The 11,070-nt window shown below is 43.5% G+C and overlaps 1 long non-coding RNA gene across 1 annotated transcript; it reads right to left on the bottom strand.

Moving 5' to 3' along the window:
- Window positions 1-2,343: 2,343 nt before the first annotated feature.
- Window positions 2,344-9,796, bottom strand: LOC146204628 (uncharacterized). Its single transcript, XR_014702861.1, has 3 exons — window positions 9,466-9,796; window positions 9,007-9,181; window positions 2,344-4,131 (listed from the first exon to the last, which is right to left on the bottom strand). It is a non-coding gene; the product is annotated as an uncharacterized LOC146204628 (long non-coding RNA).
- Window positions 9,797-11,070: the final 1,274 nt, after the last annotated feature.

The raw sequence follows: 11,070 nt of genomic DNA, 5'->3' as shown, positions 1-11,070 counted from the left end.
TAAGTTATTCCTAAGAAAAATATAGCCTAGTTTCCATCGTAATAATTGACTACTGTTCTCGGATTGCAACTTAAAAGTGTTCATTAGATAGACCCTCCTTCTACCTTGATCACTGTTAAGCTCTTCAGGGTATGGTGCAATGTAGAGAGCAGGCACTGCTAGTTTCTACAAGTTTTCCCTATGAAGTTTGTGCTTGGAGCCTTAAGTTACTGCTGGCCTCTCCGCAGCAGTTAATTGTTTTCCTGAGCTGAGGTTTTCCTATAAAGTCAGAAAGGTACTTCAGAAACGAATGACTTCCTATACTCTGTTTCACAAGCTGTTTGCAAGACTATAAAATGTAAGGGTGATATGGGCCAGTCAGGATGGCACACACTACAATGCGCTCCTGTCCCCGGACAGTGGCACAGGAGGGTAGAAGCCCAATCAAGTAGTGTGTGCCATCCTGATGGACCCGGACCACCCTTACCTCTTGTAGTGACAACATCACTGTGGTCACCACAGTACTATCAAGAAGTAAAAATAAGGGGCCAGAAGGGAGTAGCAGCGTTTCTGCCCAGTATACTTGGATTTCCAAGCTCTCAGGAGCTGGTTATGCTGAAACAAAATTTTCAATCTTTTTCATGTTGACATAGTACTGTACTTTTCCACTTAGCCCCTCGAGAATACTGGTAACCTGTCAGCCCCTCTAGCTGATAGGTTACGAGGAAGGAAAATAAATAAATAAATAAATAAAAAAGCTTCAGCAACCACGTTTCCTTTGTTCACAGCTTCCATCATCAGTAGCAAGCACATTTCCCCTAAACCTTTTCTTCCTTTTGCACCTCTGTTCAACCACCAGTATTTTGATATTGGAAAACATGTTGAAGCTCCACTACACCACTCTGCTCAGGCTTCAGCAAAAATGTCAAGGTCAATGATCATTTTTCTTGTAATCCATGCCACTGTTCTTGCCCACTAACTTTCAGTGACCTGGACCGCATTATTTAGAATATTCATGCAACATGCATTGCAGTGTGTGCCAGTTAAATATAATGGATACAATTTTACAAAACGGCAGGCCCATCAAAACCAACGTGAGGCTTGATGGACTTATCCCGAAATAAAAACATTTAGGTACAGTCTGATACTGGAGATATTCAGGTATGAGAGCAATTTGACAGCAAATTTTCAGCACAGAATAGCCTCAGAAGAAGGGCATCTAGATTTTGGAGCAACGAATATTACATGTTAGGAAGCATCTACCATACACTGATAAATGCACCTGGTAATGCAGTATTGACACCTGACAAATGCACCTGTGACAAGAATATTTAGAAAAAGCAGAGAAATGCATGATCAAGCTTACTGATGACACGAAGTATCGGTTATGTGCTGGGGCAAGCCACCAGTGGTCAGAGATATAGATAAAGCCTGCAATGCTAGCACTGCAGGTTTTCTTCTTGTAGAACTTGAATGACGTGAAGTGCAGTTGAAAACCTGCTTCATACATCAGTATACTCTATTCAACACCACAAAAAGTGCACAGCCCCATGTGGTGTACTGGTTTAAATCGGTTTAAAACTGAAGCTGTGCAAACTTTTGTTCTGTGTTTCACTGTGCTGCATATTAATGTCATTGGTGTGCGGTGGTTCATATAAGTTGCATTGGAGAGTACAATCGTTCTTATTTGCACATGTGGTGTCAATGCATAGTAAACGGCAAGGCAGAATGTAGATTATGTTTCCATTAGCTCCAAATGAAAGAGAAGGCTTGAAGCCCAACAAAAAAGCTACCCACTTCAGTGGGACTGCAAGCAGCTGCAAGTACCTGGCGAGCATACTTCAACAGGCATTTCAGTGAATGAACCAGTTTATGGCAGAAAATTCAACACTGTGGCCCTCAGCACTAACAAACAGCTGCTGCATCATAATTAATGTCTCTCTAAAGTTGGATGCGAGCTTAACTGTTAGATGTGACGCCATGAGTGGTATAGTACTACTGCAGTGACCCTCAGGAGGTGCCACCAATTGATACGAAGACTGCTAATGTGCCCCTTGGCCTCACAACCAGCTGCATACAGAGACGTAAAGTTTTGATATCTGAATTTTGCACATCGCAGAACTGTTGCACAAATATTACTCACATAGTTCTCATGTGCCGCATGAGAACTCCAGTGGCTCAGTGGTTGGAGTGCACGATTGCTGAACTCAAGGACACGGGATTGAATCCTGACCACGGCGGCCGCATTCCAATGAAGGCGAAAGGCAAGTTGCCCATGTGCGGTGCGATGTCAGTGCACGTTAAAGAACCCCAGGTGGTCGAAATTTCTGGAGTCTTTCACTACGACGTCTATCATAGCCATGAGTTGGTTTGGGATGTTGAAACCCTACAAACCATCATATGCCGCGTGAGTACTAGTGTGTTGCGCAGCACAGCTTTCTTCATTCCTATTTTGTTTTGTTTTTTTAAGGGAAGAAAGCAGGGGAATGCAACAGCTTCCTATATTTTATGCTTTACCTTTTAATGCTTATTAGATGAACATGTGCTAGAATTGCCCACATGCCCTCGTTGATTGCCCTGCCAGCTGTGCATTTATTTGGCAGAATGTCATTCGCTGTTTGTTGGAACAAGGTTGATTGGCAGTGTACTGTCAAATCCAGTTTCAGGGAAAAAAAGAAAGTATTGTTAGAACTAAGCTTGGTGGCTTGGTGCATCAATCGGTGTGAGCTGAGTGGCATTTGCCGAAATGTGTGGAGGGACAGAGTGTTCACGGGATCAAGGCCGGGAGTGCAGGCGTTGAGCCCTCATGCCGATCCACTGCGGCACAGTGTGGCTGCGCCATGCCGTGACACCTTGCCAACTTCTAAAAAATATACTTTGTAGTCATAAACAAGTTTAGTTTTTTTTTGTAGCCGTGGTAATGTTCAGCTAAAACCTCTTCTAAGCTTCTACACAATGCGCTTTATAGCTGTATAGAAGTAGTTTAGTCCTTATATAGTTTGGACAATGTGATTGTATTTGTGCACATCAGAAAACAAAACTTTGCCTAACAAGAGTGCACGAAAAACTGCTTTTGTCTATGCTACAGCTTCCTAGTACTAGTACTAAGGTTTTAGCATACAACCCACACGTGCATTGGGCTGCTGGAACAGGTTGAATTCCAGACATGGGCAAGAGGTAACAGCAGATATTTTTCTTTGCACACTAATCAGGTACAAAAAAAATTTTGAACAGTACAAGAGCTTTGCTTTTAGTCGAGTCCTTATCTATTACGAGACATTTCACACAAGAAACCATTTGTGAGGAGTCTGTCATATTATCTACTGCAAGTGTATGTGATTTACCTATGCAAACATGATATGCTGCTGCAATGGCTGCTGTAGGATCAAAGGTTTGGGAGGGTAAACTGCATTCTACATATGCTCTGTCACAGCAGAACTGCAGCTAGCATTCACTCTAGCAGAAATCAAAGCAAACAAAATGAAACAAGACAGCTGATTTTCAGTGCATAAATATTAATTGTTGCCAGCATAAAAATATATGCTCCTAAAAGGGACTGATATGCAAGAACATCGATGTAATAGGTATAAACTATGTGGGCTTCTGGTCGATAGGCACTGTGAGGTGTGAGGGACTGCAGAGTCCGTATTCAGATTTTGCGTTGTTATCAAAAGTGTCGCTATCTCCCTGATCTGATCTCGAGTCATTTGATTGGCGAAAACGCCAGAACAGAATGTTGCCACCACTTCCGGTTCCTTATAGTCAACATCTGGTTTCAGCATTTCCGACAGTCAGATGACTCGAGGTCAGCGACAACTGCAGCTCGTAATACAGACCCAGGTAAGATTGAGATATGAGGCAGCAGCACATAAAAAATTAAAAACTCTAACTTAACACTGAGAGTTCGGATGACTGCTCACAGACCTCTGCGCTGCAGCCTAGGCCTGCTGGTTAAGCGACTCGTTCGAGTCATTCAGGTAGCCAGAGCAACATCGGTGGAGACGCGAGCAGCCTGCGTTTGGTCACTCGGGTGATGGCTATGTCAACACAGCTGCAATCCACGGGAGGTCCTTGAAGAGCGGCACCCAAGTCTGGTAGCTCAGGCACGATAAGTCTGAATGATGGTCGGTCTGGGTCTGGAGGCCACGACGTCTGCGGCAGAGGCCCAAGCCTAGTAACTCAGGTCACCAGCAGACACACGCAGAAGAATCTTTTGTCCCCGACTGCTCTTTTAGTGTTCTCTTCTGCCACCCTCTCCACAGGCTCCCTTCTCCACGTGGCATGTTCTCCATGCACCACACATTCGTTTCCCTACTATATGTTAATTACTTAACATATTAGCTGCAGACTCCAAGTGTGATACGAAAAGCTGTAGAGCACCTTCAGAAATCTCTCAATCAATTATTTGTACACAATATATCTCACATGATCCTTTTTTGGTGCTCCAAAGAAAGCCCATGAAAACGAACATAAGAAAAAGCCACGTGATAGGGCGCTTGCACACCGCTATTGTGCTGCTCTCAAATGTGCAATGAATGAACAAGGTCGGCTGCAGTGTGATTGTGGTAAGGGGAAAGTGACAGGGCTTTGGTCTGGTAGCAGGTGTCTCAACCTCCAGCTTTCGTTGTATGGTGGCGCAAATAAATGCTGCTGACAGAGCGCTCCTTCCTTGAAGCAGAATTGAAAAGCTGGTTTCTTCTTTTCCTTTATGGTCTTGGATGCTTTATCACTTGCACGACGCTCAGCCAGCAACACGCATTTGTGCTGTCATATGACATGAAGTGGATGCCCAAATATCTACAACTAGCATAATACCCCATCATTTCCTTTGGCCAGTCACACAGCAGTCGACCTAGTTTACCTATTTCATGTCTGAGAGAAGCAATTAATAGCGGTGTGCGAGTGCCCTATCATTTGGCCTTTTTTTTTTTTTTTTTTTTTTTCACATTTTGCAGGTTTTCATTTGAATGCGGAGAAAAAGATAAAGTTATGCGAGACAACCAGTAAATATGTATATAGTAACTGACAAGAACTTGTGCAATCCTTCCATAACAGAAGAGTATTTGTGGCATCCAATTCACAGTGTAAGTTTACAAAACAAGTGCGTTCAACTTTTACTACTGCTTAGCAAGAGAATGATAAGGGAAGGCTATAGGTATCTTCGGAAAGCTTAGTTTCAAGCAGACTACCAGCCGAAGAAAGGCATTGGACAGAACAGCGGCCAATAAATAGCAGATCTGATGAATTAGGCACAAGCTTCGGAGAGAACAAAAAGGAATAGCATTTATAATAGTAACACACACAATATAAATTAGAAAGGAAACTAAAAAGAGCCTTAAAAGAACCTGCACTATTGTGGTGCAAAAAGCATTGGTGCACTCAAGCAGTGTTGCATGATAAGTTCTGGCACAATTAGCTGCAGATGAGTTTACCCAAACAATAAAACAATCACAGGCCTAGCTAACCAAAATTGTGTGCAAGGAACCCTGGCAACAACATGTGGGCATGCAAAAGCACGGAATTGCACTAAACAATTTTGGACTGCGCACAGAAGCACTTACCCCACATAAAAACGGAGTCAGCAGGTGCCAAGAATCAGCTTACTTTTATTGGGGTACAATAAGAATGAATGAAGCCTCTGGCAGCAACAGCAGCCTTCAAATGTGCAAGGAACACATTATAAGTTGAAGCCAAAAAGGGCAGAATGCTGATAAGCTTAACTGATGAACAAAGAATGACAGCCTTTAGTTAAGCTGCTTGTACTACAAGTCGAATGATAGAACAGGGTGACTTAATCCATGTCATTTACAATGCATAAGTTACAGCCTGTATCTGCAACCATAACGACTCCTTCAGACTTCATTCTGGGGTGGAATAATATAGTGATTCCAAAATCTATTCCATTCCCTCAGTGATGACGTCAAAATTGCGTATGAGGTGACGACTACGTGACCTTACTTGTGACGTCCTGTGACATCCTGCAATGCAACCTTATTATGCACAGATTCAAATTTTAACTGGCCAATGGCAAAGAAGGGGATGGAGTAGAATCGTTATATTATTCCACCCCTGATGTGACTGCCCTCTAGACAAATAGACAAAAACATGTGATCACTGCACAAGCCTTTTGGGATGAAAGGACTTAAAGGGACACTAATGAGAAAAATGAAGTGGGCTTGCATCGATAGAATGCCAGTTACTGGTTACAAAAAAGCCACTCTTACTGATAACAGAGCGGTTATAAGGTAGTAAAGAGGAAGAACAGGAATACAGGTATCGCCGCCACAGCCGAAACGGCCCAGGCTCGTAACTACAAATCACGTGACGCGCAAGGGGTCCCGGAGGCCGGCAAATGCGAATTACGTTGACCGTTTGAATGCGGTAGTCGGTTTTGTCTCGAATATGATAACATGCTTTTATCACACGTAAACGACGGCGAAAAGACGAAAAGACAAGGTAAATGTTGGAAGGCAAATTATAAAAATATACTCATTTCGTCCGCTTGTCGGTAGATGCCGCTAGTCTCTCAGCTAACACGGCGCTACAGGCGCCCACTTCAGTTTCGGTGATGTTCCGGCTCAGGCACTTCGTGCGTGCTTGAATAGTTTGGTTTGGGCCTGCGGCGCCTGAAATACAAGCTCGGAGCAGCCTCTCGGCACGCACCTGCGAAGTATTCTCCGCTCCCCGCGCGGCAGCAATCACGGAGTCTCCTCTTGCGTATAGTGTGCGTCATCCTACCCGACTACGTAGTAGGAGAAAACAGTTTGAATTCGACCGGCGGGAACAAACAAAAAAACCTCAACTTCTTATCGCAATATCTCAGCATTAATTCGATTTTTTGCTGCCGGATATGGGGCAACAGTGTCACCAAATGCCGTTTATTCGATTTTGATAGCATATTTGGGTGTCTTTAGTGTCCCTTTAATAGTGAATTGATTACTCATTAACGTCCACTCAGGCGCAGCTTCAAATAATAGGTTTTAATTCTGATAAGGCTATGGTGCTTCAGGGCAAAGAAAAATTAAAGGCAACAAACAACACGGTCTCACACCTAGCCTGCTCATTTTCCAAAATCAGCTTCATGTCAGTGGCAAAGCAATAGAAATTAATATATCTATGAACTCATCTAAGGTGCATTTACTGAAAAGCAATTTTTTCTACAACTTATAATACAGTATCATGCACATTTTTCCTATTTCTTATCCATTGACCTGAAGACTAGAAACCCTAGCCGCCTCGCCGGGGTGGCGCAGTGGTTACGGCGCTCGACTACTATTCCCAAAAATGCGGGATCAAATCCCGGCCTCGGCGGCCGCTTTTCGATGGAGGCAAAAAGCTAGGTGCCCGTGTGCTGTGCGATGACAGTGTACGTTAAAGAACCCAGGCAGTCGAAATTTCCGGAGTCCTCCACTACGGCGTCTCTCACAACCTGTGTCGCTTTGGGACATTAAACCCCACAAACCAAACCAAACCAGAAACCTTAACAGTACTACGCAGATCTTCCTTCACGATTTGGCAACCTAGGAAGAAAAAAGGCCCATTTCCAGCTAGTTTGTACCCTTTCCAGCTGGAATATTGAACCGGAAATCATGTCCAACTGGAGATTTACTCACCCCCATTCCCGCTAGAAGACGGGAAGACGGCAATCCTGCTGGAAATTCTATAGGAAAAGTGCTTTTCTGGCTGAAACGGATACCTGACTAAAGTCTACCAAGTGTCCATTTTCATCTGGGAAACTAATGGCTGAATGGCAGCATTAAATCTATAGTATCCTGTCTACAGGTGCTTCTTACGGCATCAATGCTCTTTTGTTCTTTTAATAACTTTTATATGTAGTTAATCGTCAGCCGGATAAATAGAACTAGATACGCAGCCTCACTCAGAATGTACATACCTGCACTGGCGCAGGTGCACCAATGGATCATTAGCAGATATTTGACATTGTTTACTAGAAGAACAGCCAGGATCTGTGTGCGACCGTAAGGCATGATGTCGCCTTCATTAGTTTGAGCTTGGGCCTCTTTCCGTTGAAAGCAAATATGACCTGGCCATGCACTTCTTCGTAATATCGCGCCACGTAGTATGTGCACAAACTCGCGCCTTGAGTCGCGCACATCGGAACCGAAGTTGCGCAGGGGACTTACCAATTGAAAGAATGAAGTTCAGAAATTTCAAAAATAATCAAGAAAAAATATAGACAAAACTATTTCATGCACACCAAAATAAACAAGAAAAACAAGAAGTCTTGCCCCCCTACACACACAAAAAAAAAAAGAAGTCCCTGCACCAGCTAGTCATGCACAGGATGAATGAGCTAATTACTCATCCTGTGGAGTACAGGATAAATGACTAACTCATTCATCTTGGATATAACCAGCTACCGTCTGAAAGACTGCCAGCTGCATCTCACTCCACAACCTTTTGGGAACTGTTCTCATTTTTGCTACAAGGGTCTAGTTCATCCGGATCATTTTTGAGAATAATCGCCGTACCTGTCCTTTTAGTTTTTATTTTATTTATTTATTTTTTGTGGGGCTCAATGCAGCTGGGTGCTTCAGGCAGTAGCTCAACTCCTGCACTTATTGCTGGAGTTGAGTTTGGTCCAGGGGTTAAAGAGAGACAAAATTTTCCCTGCTATACATGTCAGCAAAACTATGCTGTGCATTTTGCGATGGTTCAGGGTCATCAAGATCCTCTGCTGCATCCTCGGCCTCTACATTGAGGGGTAGGGTGTCCAAGTTACCTGAGGTTCTCCAGTGATTAATAGATGAGTGTAAAATCCACTTGCGAACAGGTAAATGATGCATTTGCAAGTTTCAATGCACTTGAATAATATGGACAGTCTGTTTAATTTATTTCAGACAATAAACACAAATAGAATTCATTTGGTAAATTTTTAGCATTGGCAGACTGCAAATACCATTGGTATATATATATATATATATATATATATATATATATATATATATATATATATATATATATATATATATATATATATATATATATCATGAGAAACTGACTTACGTCCTGCTGAGTATCGTGTCCCGCAGGAAGCACAACCGCTCATAGTAGGGCCAGGTGGTATCCTCCTCTTGTACATCGTCCACCCCAGCTCCACTCTTTCTTGCCCGGACGCGAGCTTTAAACACCCGCCTGAATGTGTCCTGCAAGTTCTTCCACCTGGCTTTTATCTCTGGAACTGCGAAGGCATAAAGAGCACGTGCCGTTAAACCCGCCACAAGATAAAAGCCTGTACCGTTTTTCTGTGAAATAGTATAATTTTAGTTCTGCGTGCATGCTTTCCTTGTCAGGCAAATCTGCTACGCGACAGCGCGCATTTTCTAGCGAACGATAACGCTCGCTCGACGACAGCTAAGACCACATGCATGAAACATAAATGAGTGCTTTCATTTCGTAAATATCCAGTCTTCGTACTGAAGTAGTTAGCAGTCAATGAAACCAATTCTTAATAAAACGGCTCACCTGGTGCACCGACGGCTTCTGCAACCCGGAGCCAACAAACCGCATCAGAATGGATGCGATGCTTATAGTGCCTGTGCTGCAGGTCCCAAAGTACCTGCTCGCACTCGACGGCGTCAATAAGGCGCTCATTGATGCTTGGACGTTGGCCATTGTTTTGTACGAACCGCGAATACGCGGCAATCGCAATGTAACACCGCGTAACATTTCAAAAAAAAAAAAAAAAAAAAATGCGCGAAATGACCGGTGGCGCTGCGGCCGTCAGCGACAAGGGGTGTAGGCAAAAAAGCAGCATGCCTACACCAAGCCTACACTGCCTACACCACATACACTGCGCCAAGCGACGCCGCCATCAAAACCAGTTCGCGCGTGCAAATATTCTGAAGCGTAAGCTTTGATTGTGCGTAGAAATAGTTTGGTCTACATCTGAAGAGTAATTCAACACTTTAATAGCCGATTACTGCTGGAATTACCAGGCGAACAGCGCTGTACTGGCCAACGCTAATAGAACTAAGTTCAGTTGCCAAACTCTCCGGGTTCTCCATGCTGCTGAAGCGGCGCGTCAATTTTACCGCGAGGTGGCGCTGCCGTCGAAACAGGCTCTATCTAGCCGCTGCTTGGCCGCTGTCGAAGCACAATCAAACGCTGCGGGCCCGGCCGTTCGGCGTAGCATGTAGCATTCGGGAATGTTAAATTACTTGGTGTCCTAAATGCCGTTCTTATCGTTAATTACTCACAGTCACCAATCAAGTCTGAACCGTGTGTGGCGAGCATGCTGCAAAACTTTACTGCAGCAACTCGAGCGATACAGGTGAGCGCTGCTCAGGCAACGCTACCGTTTTTTTTTTTTTTTTTTTTTTTTTTTAGGAAAGTTGTTTTGCTAGTTTCTTCCCCGAAGTGGCATATGAGAAACGTGCAATAATTTTAGAGATATGATTATTGCAAGGTTCATCGTCAGTTTGAAGTATGTTTCTGCAGTTTCTGCTCAACCGCATGCATGTGCATATGTTTAACAAAAAAAAAAAAAAAAAAAAAAAATACCCGCGCTTTTTCAGCAAAGAGCCTGTGCTGTGCTGTGTGTCTGCGGTGCAGTTTAACGGAATAAGCGAATTTTGCGCATTGCATTCATTTCGTCAGTAAGCATATGTATGTTACTTTTAGCCGAGCGCCGCGCGCAATCTGTGCCGCGAAAAGAGCGAACTTCTGCTTCTTGAGTTGTCGATTTCTTTCGAAGAGAGCTTACACAGGAGGTTAAACGCCAACAACTCGAGACAATAAAATTTAGTCTTTTTGGGATTCCCAACTGTGGGTTTATCGTTGCCTGCGCCCGCGTCGCAAGTACTTTTTTTTTTTTTTGCGACCTTTCACGCAGTGGGCTACAGATAGACACACAAGTAAATGTAATTTTACATTTTATTTACAGCACGTTTTCACACTTTACTGAATGCACAAATTACAGCAGGCGAGACTTCTTCCTTGCATTTTTAACCTGACTACTCACATTGCTCCTCTCGGATAGGAATCGTGTGTAAAAATGCATCCGCATTACCAAATAAAACTTCACCACTTGCACAGTGAACTGTGCAGGCTACAATTCCTATTCGGGGT

The sequence above is a fragment of the Amblyomma maculatum genome, chromosome 1 (assembly GCF_055883805.1).
Source record: "Amblyomma maculatum isolate TAMU_Amacu chromosome 1, ASM5588380v1, whole genome shotgun sequence".
Taxonomy (NCBI): Eukaryota; Metazoa; Arthropoda; class Arachnida; order Ixodida; family Ixodidae; genus Amblyomma; species Amblyomma maculatum.
Note: the sequence above shows the minus strand (reverse complement) of the source record. Positions and strands in the feature narration are given on the sequence as shown.